Raw genomic sequence first — 13,294 nt, forward strand, 5'->3', positions numbered from 1 at the left:
GAGACAGACTTGTATTATTGTCTTTTTGTTGAGGCTCAAACTTCATATGAAGTTAAAGATATTTTCCTTTGTTCTCTTTTTCCAAGAGTGAATTTGATTTATTTCTGGAAACTTTTGTCTTACCTGACTTACATTTCTTGTTGAATGGTGATAAATAAAAATTGAAAAGTTGTTCAGCAAGAAAAAGATCTTTTACTTCATAGGGAAAGGGAAAAAGATCGGAAGTGAATTTGTGGGTTGAAATGTCAATGCTTATGAAGGAAGGAAAAAGGAAATAAAATATGGAAATTGAAAAATATGCATGAAAAACGCGTAAAAACGATGATTATGCAGGAAATTGAGGAGAATTAACATGCCTTAAAATTGATTAACATGCATGAATGGACAGCAACGATTAATATTCATGAATGGACAAGAATCGGTGAATATGCATGAAAATCGATGAATATGCATGAAAAGGACAGGAATTGATAAATTTGCATGAATTAAATGAATATGCATGATATGGACAGGAATTGATGAATATGCATGAAATTAATGAATATGCACGAAAATCAATGAATATGCATGATATGGACAGGAATTGATGAATATGCATGAAATTAATGAATATGCATGAAATGGACAGGAATATTCATGAAAATCGATGAATATGCATGAAATTAATGAATATGCATGAAAATTAATGAAGATGCATGAAAATCGATGAATATGCATGAAAACCGATGAATATGCATGAAATTAATGAATATGCATGATATGGACAGGAATTAATGAATATGCATGAAATTAATGAATATGCATGAAAATCGATGAATATGCATGAAATGGACAGGAATTGATGAATATGCATGAAATTAATGAATATGCATGAAATGGACAGGAATATTCATGAAAATCGATGAATATGCATGAAATTAATGAATATGCATGATATGGACAGGAATTAATGAATATGCATGAAAATCGATGAATATGCATGAAATGGACAGGAATTGATGAATATGCATGAAATTGATGAATATGCATGAAATTAATGAATATGCATGAATGGACAGGAATATTCATGAAAATTAATGAATATGCATGAAAATTAATGAATATGCATGAAAATCGATGAATATGCATGAAAATTAATGAATATGCATGAAAATCGATGAATATGCATGAAATTAATGAATATGCATGATATGGACAGGAATTAATGAATATGCATGAAATTAATGAATATGCATGAAAATCGATGAATATGCATGAAATGGACAGGAATTGATGAATATGCATGAAATTAATGAATATGCATGAAAATCGATGAATATGCATGAAAATCGACGAATATTCATGAAATTAATGAATATGCATGAAATCGATGAATATGCATGAAAATCGATGAATATGCATGAAATTAATGAATATGCATGAAAATCGATGAATATGCATGAGATTAATGAATCTGCATGAAATTAATGAATATGCATGAAAATCGATAAATATGCATGAATTTAATAAATATTCATGAAATTAATGAATATGCATGAAATCGATGAATATGCATGAAAATCGATGAATATGCATGAAATTAATGAATATGCATGAAAATCGATGAATATGCATGAGATTAATGAATCTGCATGAAATTAATGAATATGCATGAACTGGACAGGAATTGATGAATACGCATGAAATTAATGAATATGCATGAACTGGACAGGAATTGATGAATATGCATGAAATTAATGAATACGCATGAACTGGACAGGAATTAATGAATATGCATGAAATTAATGAACATGCTTGAAATGGACAGGAATTGATGCATAAACATGAAATTAATGAACATGCTTGAAATGGACAGGAATTAATGAACTTGCATGAAATGGATAGGAATTGATGAATATACATGTGCATGAAATCGATGAATCATGTGTGCGTGAAATCGAAAGGAATTGATCAATATACATGAAAATTGACAAATATGCACCAAATCGACGAATATGCATGAAATTTAAGAGAATAAATGTAAATGAATATACACGAATAACAAGGAAACATAGTTATCATAATGATTTGACAATGAAAGGTAAATAGTGTAAGGCGATTTGTGACTGATGTTAGTCAGTTTTAATTAGACGGGGATTAATTACGTGAATGAATAATAAGGAAGATGATGATGATGGATGCTTCGGGTCAATGGTGCAGGAAAAAGATTGATAATGAGTAACGATGAAAATGAATGTTCGGTGTTATTTAATAAAGAATCGATCAAAGCAAGTTTTGTGGAGTAGTTTAATAATGGCAGTGATTAATGATCATTCAAAAAAGATGTATTTACCAGGTTTCCTCCAAATGGTCAAACGCAGCCTGTCCTTTACCCAAGCCTCTGGGCAGCTGTGGTAAAAGACAAAGACATTTTAGTGCCAAAACGGATGAAAAGCTTTAATGTTTTTATATTTAGAATTGGTTTCAAGTTTGCGGATGCAGTGTTTCCAAAGATAAAAATTTCTTAAAGTTAACATAACAAATAAATTTACACATGAAAGCATACTGGAACTTATCAAAAAGTTGGACTAATCAAAATGCATTCGTTTATTGGCTGAGTTAAGTGTATTAGTTCTTATTTTTACGATTTTATCTCTAAGAGTATTAGAAATTGCCTGACAAGGAAATTAGTCTACTAAAGAAAAGAGTAACCAAGGATATCGAGAAAATGGAAATGTCATGGTTTTATTGGGGAGGGTTGGGGAAAGGGAGGATGGTGCTCTGAAAGGTGTTTAAAATCTTAAACAGTTCTAAAATAAGTCAATTTTTTTTTTAGACCTTATTAATTGCTATAAATTGTAGTTAATCACTCCCAATGTCTAAGTTTCAGATTTTAAGCGTTTACTTTGTAAAAATTATGGTTTATGATTATTATTTGCTTTAACATTTTAAATATGCAACCTTTTATCGTAAAAACGAAAAACAACCAAAGATTTGAATGTTTTGAGGTCATTTGGAAAAAACATGTTCAAGGCGGAAGGGACATACAATCCAAGGGACAGACGCTAACAAAATAACGAGACATAGCGATCGATAGAAAGTTGTACTTACAGTATGAAAGTAGATGGCCTTGCCAGTCTTGATTCTCCACTGGTTGCATTCTGCTTGAGAGTTTCTGTTTGAAGTTTAAAGTAGCCAAGTGATAATAGCGAGTAAATGGAAATACTTTATATAAGAAATGTAAAAATGCACTTACCTTTCAAGTAATGCTGACCAAGTCGAGATTGCATTAGCTTCCAATTCTCATTTCGAATTGTAACTTTGGGCTCCTCGATAACTGTCTGCTGTAAATTAGCGTCACTGCTACTGGTGAAAAGAGCAGGTGAAAAAGGTTGGGTTTGATGATGTCAAAACAATATGATAATTATGTTTTACCTTCTCATTAATTAAGACAGTCAAAAACGGCGTTGTGTAGGTTTCGCTATGGGCGATCAAGTTTACAAGTCTTTTCTTGCTTCTATGTGCCTCAAATTTGCGTTAGTGTACTACGGGAAAAATAAAATGTTTAATTCACGATTATTATTTGAATTATTCAATAGAGCTATGAGTAAGTTAAATTCACCTTCAGTTTGAGAGTTGTCTTTCTTTGGACTGTGCTGCCAATTAAGTGCACCTGTAATTGGAGTATAATTAACTTTGGGGGATTATTATTATCATAATTAAGAGAGCTACACTCACTCTGAAGAATATCATCATCATCTACGCTAACATTTCCAGTTCTTTGACAGGTTAGGTTGTGCTTTATGAAGAATGATGTTTATTAACTTGATTCTTCAAGATCTGTGGCCTCTTCCTGCAACGAGATAAAAATTAGAGATTAAAATTGGTTACGTAACTCCATGATGTTTGTATCCATTTCTTTCCGGGCTGTTGCATCTTGCGATTTATGGTAAAAAGAAAATTGATTCTCATAGTTTCCAAAGATATTCTAGATTTTGCAAGTTATCTTTGTGCTTAACAATTGGAGGTGATGAAATTTGAATATCTCTAGAATTAGGGGACGTGTTTAAAAAAACTATAGGAAGTTGTTGAAATGAGACGATAATATTTTGTTGTCACCCCATGGGTGACTACAAAGAAAAAAGGATCGGAAGTACGAAACCGAAGGTGGAATGATCGCTGGTTTGGCGAGGTCTAGAGATCATTACAAAGAAAATGATGCCGAAAAAGGCAAAAATCTGTTGGTGTAGAAGAAGTTAAGAGAATAATAACGACAAGGGAAGAAACGAGGTGGATTGCACTTTGGAGAAAAGGTAAAGTTATGAAATTTAACGACCTTAAAATTGCGAGTGTAATTCCTGCATTTATATTAAAATTATGTAGTTATTTAGGGAAAAAAGTGCGTTAAAAGTAAAAGATATTATTCTGAAACTTTAAAACTGCATTCAAGAACAATCAAGATGATGTCAATGTGATGTTCATGGAAATTTAAAACCCCTCCGATTAAAGTGGGAATTATTCTTTCAAAACAGATTGGTAAGGAGTTTTGAAAATGAGTTGTGATGACTTGAAAGACTTGGGACTAAGTGGTATTTGTTATGGTTTTAATCTTGGTGAAGTCGTTATTTGTTTATTGGCTGTGAAGTGTTACTATTAGATTTAGACTCATTTTGAAAGCACCTTATATCACGACGGAAACGCCCCGTGTGTAGGGAAATATGGAAGGGAAAGTGATGAAATGATTTTGAAGTAATGAAATTGGGTAATGACCTCATGTACGTATAAACGGTACTGTGCTACCGGGGTGGGGCAAGGGGGGGGGGGGTGAAGGTGAGGGGGTGAGGCCTTAGGAGTAGAGGGGAGGGACTTTCTAAAACTACATGTCCTTATGATACCATGGTGGTTTTCAAATCGTGTTTGCTTATGTTTTTGGTGATTCGCGACGAGCGCAGGTAGGGGGAGGGGTGGGGGTGGAGACAGTTGGGGAACCCAGCAGGGAGGGATGGAAGAATGGTGGGTTGAGGTTAACGAGATTTGTGCAGTGTGTTTAAAGTTGTTATAAATTGTTCTCCAGTTATTGTTTTGTCCCGGCTGCCAGTGTACTCTTTACCGTTTACTTAAATTTTAAAAAGGACTGGGTTTTTAAAAATTATTGATGAACAGGTTTATATGGTTTATTTTACTTACATGAGCATCAAGAGAAAATTTTTAAATTTATTGTGAAGATAGCGCCAGCAGAAATAGGACGGGCGTTGCCGTGAATTTTATGCATGACATCATACAAGGAAAACTGGGTGAGAATTTTAGCGGTAGTATTAGCTGCTGTTGTTAACAGGTGTCGTCTACAAACGAAAAAAGGCAATCATGATGCGAGGAGAATGACGTTAACTGAAATAAAATAGGACCAAAACATTTTAAGTGCGATGTACTTACAGTCAGGTCTGAAGTGTCTTAATTTTCCAGTTGTTATCTGCTTGGATGTTTAAATTACAGCTGAAAAAAAGGAAATGTACTCAAAAAGAATTTAAGTTTGGGTGGCAATAATTATTTGTTTTAAATATTATAGAACTATTTAAAAAGTTTTAAAAGGCCTACTATAAGAAATGTTTGGAACAATTGGCAATTGTACTTACGATTTCAGTTGAAATTGCGATGTCCAACTTCTGAATAATTACCACCTGCAAATTTGAATTTCTCCGGCTACAAAAGATCTGCTCAAATGGGTTTAATGGTGTTAAAAATCACATATGATTATTTCATTTGCCTTGCGAAATGAATATTTTATTCAATGAAAAAAAGTAAAAAGATTATGCTTACGTTGTAAGTGTTGTTAAATGAGCGTTCCAATTGATGATTACTTTCTGGCTGCTATTTTCCAAAGGAATCTGGGTTGTCTACGGCAAAAACTAAAATGAGAATATAAAATTCATTATAGGAACAAGTCGAAAAACAAGAAATAAGGTAATTAGAAAAGAACTTACTGTTGGCTGGAATCCTCCATGAATATATTACCATTGACCCCTTCTTTAAACTGAGATAAATTAGGTTAGATGATGGTATTCAAGGCATCGCCAATCTCGAAGAATTTAACATTATTTTAGTTGCAAAGTTATATCTTACTATTTGAAGTAATCATTACCTGGTCGTGAAAGTTCTGCTCTTTTCCTGTATCGGTCGTGATCTGCTCCACCTGTACAGTCCTGGGCATTCGTGTAAAGTACAAATAAATATGGGTCATTAAATATTGTATGCCATGTAAGAGGGCAATGAAGGGCTTATTGTGACAGTCGATAGGAAGTTGTACTTACAGTCTGAATGTAAGTAAGTAGATGGCCTGGCCAGTTTTGATTCTCCACTGGTTGTATTCTGCTTGAGATTCTCTGTTTGAAGTTTAAAGTAGGCCGAGTGATACAGCGAGTAAATGGAAATGCTTTACATAAGAAATGTAAAAATGCACTTACCTTTCAAGTAATGCTGACCAAGTCGAGATTGCATTAGCTTCCAATTGTCATTTCGAATTGTAACTTTGGGCTCCTCGATAACTGTCTGCTGTAAATTAGCGTCACTGCTAATGGTAAAAAGAGCAGGTGAAAAAGGTTGGGTTTGATGATGTCAAAACAATATCATAATTATGTTTTACCAGGGAAAATAACTACTTTCTTCTCATTAATTAAGACAGTCAAAAACGGCGTTGTGTAGGTTTCGCTATGGGCGATCAAGTTTACAAGTCTTTTCTTGCTTCTATGTGTCTCAAATTTGCGTTAGTGTACTACGGGAAAAATAAAATGTTTAATTCACGATTATTATTTGAATTATTCAATAGAGCTATGAGTAAGTTAAATTCACCTTCAGTTTGAGAGTTGTCTTTCTTTGGACTGTGCTGCCAATTAAGTGCACCTGTAATTGGAGTATAATTAACTTTGGGGGATTATTATTATCGTAATTAGGAGAGGTACACTCACTCTGAAGAATATCATCATCACCTACACTAACATTTCCAGTTCTTTGACAGGTTAGGTTGTGCTTTATGAAGATTGAAGTTGATTAATTTGATTCTTTTAAGATCTGTGGCCTCGTCCTGCAACAAGATAAAAATTAGAGTTTAAAAATTGGTTGCGTAACTTCATGATGTTTGTGTGTCCATTTTTTCCAGGCTGTGCATGTTTCGATTTCCGGTGAAAAAAAATTATTTTCATAGTTTCCAAGATATTCTTGATTTTGCAAGTTATCCTCATGCTTAACAATTTGAGGTGATGAAATTTGAATATCTCTAGAATTAGGGGACATGTTTCAAAAACTATAGAAGGTTGTTCAAATGAGACGATAATATTTTGTTGTCACCCCATGGGTGACTGGAACGCAAAAGGATCGGAAGTACGATATCGTAGGTGGAATGATCACTGATTTGGCGAGGTCTAGGGGTCATTAAAAAAAATGCTGCGGAAAAAAAGCAAAAATCTGTTGGTATAGAAGAAGAGAATCATAAGGAAAAGGGAAAAAACGAGGTTGATTGTACTTTGGAGAAAAGGTAAAGTTCTGAAATTTAACTACCTTAACTTGGAAGAGTGTAATTCCTGCATTTTTATTTAAAAATATGTAGTCGTTTGAAGAAGAAAGTACGTTAAAAGTAAACGATATTCTTTTGAAACTTAAACTGCATTCAAGATGTGATGTCAATGTGTGTGATGTTCATGGAAATTTAAAGCCCTTCAATTAAAGTGGGAATTATTCTTTCAAAACAGATTTGTAAGGAGTTTTGAAAATGAGTTGTGACTCGGGACTAAGTGGTATTTGTTATGGTTTTAATCTTGGTGAAGTCGTTATTTGTTTATTGGCTGTGTTGAAGTGTTACTATTAGATTTAGTCTCATTTTGAAAGCACCTTATATTACGACGGAAACGTGTGTAGGGAAATATGGAAGGGAAAGTGATGAAATGATTCTGGAGGTAATAACATTGGGTAATGACCTCATGTACGTATAAACGGTACTGTGCTACCGGGGTGGGGAGGAGGAGTGAAGGTGAGGGACTTTCTAAAATTACATGTCCTTATGATACCATGGTGGGTTTCAAATTGTCTCTGCTTAGGTTTTTGGTGATTTGCGAAGAGCGCAGGTAGGGGGAGGGGTGGGGGTGGAAACAGTTGTGGAACCAAGCAGAGAGGGATGGAAGAATGGTGGGTTGAGGGTAATGAGATCTGTGCAGTGTGTTTAAAGTTGCTATAAGTGATGAAATAATTTTGAGGTAATAAAAATTGGGTAATGACCTCATGTACGTATATTCAGTACTGTACTACCGGGTTGGGGTGGGGGGGTGAAGGTGAGGGGTGGGTCTTTCTAAAACTACATGTCCTTATGATACCATGGTGGTTTTCAAATCGTGTCTGCTTATGTTTTTGGTGATTTGCGACGAGCGCAGCTAGGGGGAGGGGTGGGGGTGGAAACAGTTAGGGAACCAAGCAGGGAGGGATGGAAGAATGGTGGGTTGAGGTTAACGAGATCTGTGCAGTGTGTTTAAAGTTGTTATAAATTGTTCTCCAGTTATTGTTTTGTCCCGGCTGCCAGTGTACTCTTTAGCGTTTATTTAAATTTAAAAAAGGACTGGGTTTTAAGAAATTAATCATGAACAGGTTTATTATGGTTTACTTTACTTACATGGACATCAAGAGAAAATTGTTAAATTTATTGTGAAAATAGCGCCAGCAGAAATAGGACGGTAAAGTTTACCTAGGCGTTGCCGAGAATTTTAATGACATCATACAAAGAAAACTGGGTGGGAATTTTAGCGGTAGTATTAGCTGCTGTTGTTAACAGGTGTCGTCTAGAAACGAAAAAAGGCAATCATGATGCGAGGAGAATGTCGTTAACTGAAATAAAAATAGGACCAAAACATTTAAGTGCGATGTACTTACAGTCAGGTCTGAAGTGTCTTAATTTTCCAGTTGTTATCTGCTTGGATGTTTAAATTATAGCTGAAAAAAAAAGGAACTGTACTCAAAAAGAATTTAAGTTTGGGTGGCAATAATTATCTATTTAAAAAGTTTTAAAATGTCTCCTATAAGAAATATTTGTGGAAAAACTTGCAATTGTACTTACGATTTGAAATTGCTATGTCCAACTTCTGAATAAGTACCAGCTGCAGATTTGAATTTCTCCCGCTGCAAAAGATCTGCTCAAATGGGTTTAATGGTGTTAAAAAAGTCACATATGATAATCTCATTTGCCTTGCAAAATAAACATTTTATTCAATGAAAAAAGTAAAACGATTATGCTTACGTTGTAAGTGTTGTTAAATGAGCGTTCCAATTGATGATTACGTTCTCGCTGCTATTTTCCAAACAAATCTGGGTTGTCTACAGCAAAAACTAAAACGAAAATTAAATATAAATCATTATAGGAACAAGTCGAAAAACAAGAAATGAGGTAATTAGAAAAGCACTTACGGTTGACTGGAATCCTCCATGAATAGATTGCCATTGACGCCTTCTTTAAACTGAGATAAATTAGATTAGATGATGGTATTCAAGCATAAAGGCATCGCCCATCTCGAACAATTTAACATTAATTTTAGTTTACAAAGTTGTCTTACTGTTGAAGTAATCATTACCTGGTGTTGAAAGTTCTGCTCTTTTCTTGCATCGGCCGTGATCTGCTTCATCTGTATAGTTCTGGGTGTTCGTGTGTAAAGTACAAATAAATATGCGTCATATTTTAAAAATGTCGTATGCAATGAAGAGGGCAATGGTAGGTTTACTATGACAGTCTTCTGCTAATGAGATCTGCTTAATTTGGGATTGGTTATAAGAGATTACATCACTAAAGCCGTCAAAGTAAATTTGCATTGGGAATAAGGTTGATGAAGTCTAAGAAGTACTTATCGATGAAAAGGTTCTTCACTGATCTCCCAAATTCCTGATTCTTGAATTGATGTGACGAGGCCATGTGGTTGGACAGCTGAAAATAAACATGGTTAAAATGAACGTTTCATTAGATAAGAGGCTTATTTAACGCCGCAGCGTAGTTACGGGATTTCATGCTCGGAGATCTCAGTTTTCTTGTAAAAGAGTACTCGGGTTTTTCCAAGCATTCTGGAGTGACCATCAAATAAAAAAAGGATTCATTCTATATTCATGTACAAACGGTTGTTTTATATTTAGTCTAGGTTGTTAAATCGTTGGAATTACGTGTTCGTGTAGGTCTAGGAGTTTTATATTGTTGATTTATTGAAGTGTGAAAGCGTACATTTAAATGCAGAAATTAAGTGGGCATCTAGGGGACAGCAGAAAATTAAGATTTAGATTTTAGATGTGCAATATATTATTTTTTGTTAGAAGGAGTTGTACTGGTAAAGGATCTGTATCATGTATTGTTGTTAGTTGGTGCTTGTCTTGTTCGTAGTGGATTGGATTGAAATTTGTGGGTGGGGAGGGGGGGGGGAGAGAGATGGTGTACATGTACATTCATTGTTGTTTATGGAGGGCAAGGAACACTTGTGATTTGATGAAAAAAAAAAAAAGGTTTAAAATTATGTGTTTAAAAAGGAAATGAATGATGGCGTAGTTTCGTCTGGAGGGTTTTGAATCGGAGGCTAATTAAAAAAGGTAGAGGGCTAATTTGGTTGATAAATAATTTTTCAGGGGAGACGGGGTGGAGATAAGCATTTACGGGAAATGTCCTCATGAATAAGAGGCCTTAATTACACGGCAGCCATATTGAAAACTTTTGTTCTTGCGCACCGAAATTCGTTCCCAAACATTTCAACTTGAGGCTCGGGGTTTGAAATCTATTGTGGCCGCCGCACGAATAAGGCCATTTGGAAGGGGATTAAGAGAGTGTGGTGTCATAGTCAAATTTGAGAAGGTTGGGTCGATATGGATGGTAAGGGGGATATGCATGTTCGGAATTTATGGTGTTTGGGATTCAGGCTAAGACCCGGGGGGTGGGGGGGAGGGGGGGTTGGGATGGGTAATGAGGGAAATATGGCTTCTGTGATTCGGGAAACGAGGGTGACTAAATAACATTGAATAAAATAGCATGATTTACTAAAAAGAAAAATAATAATCCATTGACTGCGGTTGGGGGAGGTATTGTGAAAAATGTATTAAAGTGCAATAGTGTAGGGCATTGAAACAGGCGAGGAAGATGAAATGATGTGATGAAGTCGTCTTTTAATCGGTTTAATAAGATATCATTTATATTTATATTCATTCGTTGTTTTAAAAATTTATCACGAGTGGATGTTGTGCTGAAAAGAGGAAGAGCCGGGAGAGATTTTGCAAATGTTTTGAAAATAAAATTGAATCATAGTTTAAAATGTCGGGAAATTTATGGTCCGTTGTGTTGTTGGGCAGAAATAAGCCGTAAAATGCGATAGGCTTTACCGATGATCTCTAGTCGTTGTGTCTAAGGTTTCTTAAGAAGTTTTTAGAGGCTCTGATCGTGGTGTTCTCAGGGGGCTGGTGACATGTAGCTGTAGTCTAAGGAAATAAGTACATTTTCAAAGCGCAGGAACGCTTGATAGGTTGCAAAAGTAGCCCGAAATTTTCTAGGGGATCCTTTAATTACAAAAATAGTAAAATGTAAGAGAGAAAATGGCTTTAAGTGAAGGGTATGAAATGATGTACTTACTGTGTGGGCGATGCTAGGGGATGTGGCCATTAGAGAAGCAAATTCATCGTCTTTGCGGACAAGATCTACCTGGAAAATGGATGGAATAAGTTGAACGTTTAACATTGCGGATGCAATGTGTAAAAACAAGTATTTACAGTTTGATGTCAGCAGTTTCCAACGAGGGCGTAGGATTTTCTGAATTGAGAGTCTAGCTTTTGGAAAAAAAATAAAATAAGGAAGTGAAGTGTGAATATTATTACAGGGCGTAGATTAAGGTGAAAATTAAAAGTATACTTTCCGTTTCCATGGCAATTACCAGCGTTCGAATGTACACCGCTAAAAGTTTTCAAAGAAAAAAAAAGTGGGTCAATATTAATGTGATAAGTCATGATAACTTTTTATCATCCAAGTCTGCGAGTCAGTTACGATAAGGATACGTACTTCTGGTTTGGAGATCTTTTGTACTTGCAAGCTTCGTGTTGTAAATTTCTTGGAGAACTACAATGAAAATATAATTGTAAAGCAAGGTCTATGAGTGGTATTTTTGCTTGTTGTGACTAAGTTTACGATGAAAAAGAGTATTTACAAAGCGAAAGGTCCTCGGAATGAGGGTGCCAGTAAAATATCACCGTGAGTGGATGACATGCGGAAAAGAGAAAGTAGAAAAATAGTGTCCAGTTAATTTTATAGGTAAATTGTTGTGGTAAGGTAGTAATAAATACCAATATGCCGACATCTGTGTAATATTGCTTTTCGATGAAGATGTTCCCAGAGGCTCGTACTGCATTACTTCAGCTGAAAGAGACGAGTATTCGTTCAAAGCGCAGGAACTAGGATTAGTTGAATTGAGGAATTGTTTAATTGCAACAACAACAATAATAATTATAATATAAGAGACGTGGGTGGAATCCAAGATGACTGTAAGAGAAGGTTATTAAGGGAGATACTCACAGTGTGGATGTTACTAGTGGGTGTGATAAGTGAAGAACCACATTGACCGCCTGCTGCCGACAAGACGTATCTAAAAATGGAGTGAATAAAAGGGACACGAATATATTCGAGATATTCTCCGGGTGATGAGTGTCAAAAGAAGTACTCACAGTTCGATGTTGGCAGTCCTGAATAACTGTGCAAGATTTCACTGCTAAAACTACTGGTAAAAAGAAGCAAGATCAGCGTGATCATTATATTAGGCCATCGCATTAAGGGTAGCCACTCAAAATGTACTTACGGTTTCTATGGCAATTACTGGCGTTTTATATTTGTATAGACTGGTTTTCGAGTGAATACGGCTAAAAGATGAAAATAAACAGGGCTGATATTTTAAATGATGAAGTACTAATATCCAACTCTAGGAGTAATTTAAGTACGTAAAAACAACTTACGCTTTGCTGGGAGTTCTTTAACTGTCAGGGCGGATCTAGCATTTGTTGAAAGTGGGGGCCGAACAAGAATACTAATCAGCGCGCGTTAGCGTGCCTCGGTAGCGCCTTAGGCGCTACTTTCTAGGGGGGTCTGGGGGCATTCCCCCCCCCAGAAAATATTTTGAAAATTTGGGTACTCTTACATGCAATCTGGTGCAATCTGGAAAGTAAAATATCAGGATTTCATATGTTGAATAAAATTATAAGTTGTGGTTATAAATGATGCATGGTTTGTGACTCTTCGCTCCAACGTCACAAACAGCCCTTGGAAGAAAACGAAGGA

General features: G+C 35.3%; 2 long non-coding RNA genes across 2 annotated transcripts; both read right to left on the bottom strand.

The window, feature by feature from the left end:
* Window positions 1-3,102: 3,102 nt before the first annotated feature.
* On the bottom strand, window positions 3,103-5,719 carry LOC138028784 (uncharacterized). The gene is made up of 5 exons (XR_011127723.1): window positions 5,613-5,719; window positions 5,413-5,472; window positions 3,718-3,832; window positions 3,236-3,345; window positions 3,103-3,154 (listed from the first exon to the last, which is right to left on the bottom strand). It is a non-coding gene; the product is annotated as an uncharacterized lncRNA (long non-coding RNA).
* Window positions 5,720-11,862: 6,143 nt separating this feature from the next.
* Window positions 11,863-12,368, bottom strand: LOC138030201 (uncharacterized). Its single transcript, XR_011128046.1, has 3 exons — window positions 12,310-12,368; window positions 12,029-12,085; window positions 11,863-11,923 (listed from the first exon to the last, which is right to left on the bottom strand). It is a non-coding gene; the product is annotated as an uncharacterized lncRNA (long non-coding RNA).
* Window positions 12,369-13,294: the final 926 nt, after the last annotated feature.

This window comes from Montipora capricornis, chromosome 13 (assembly GCF_036669925.1).
Source record: "Montipora capricornis isolate CH-2021 chromosome 13, ASM3666992v2, whole genome shotgun sequence".
NCBI classification, from domain to species: domain Eukaryota; kingdom Metazoa; phylum Cnidaria; class Anthozoa; order Scleractinia; family Acroporidae; genus Montipora; species Montipora capricornis.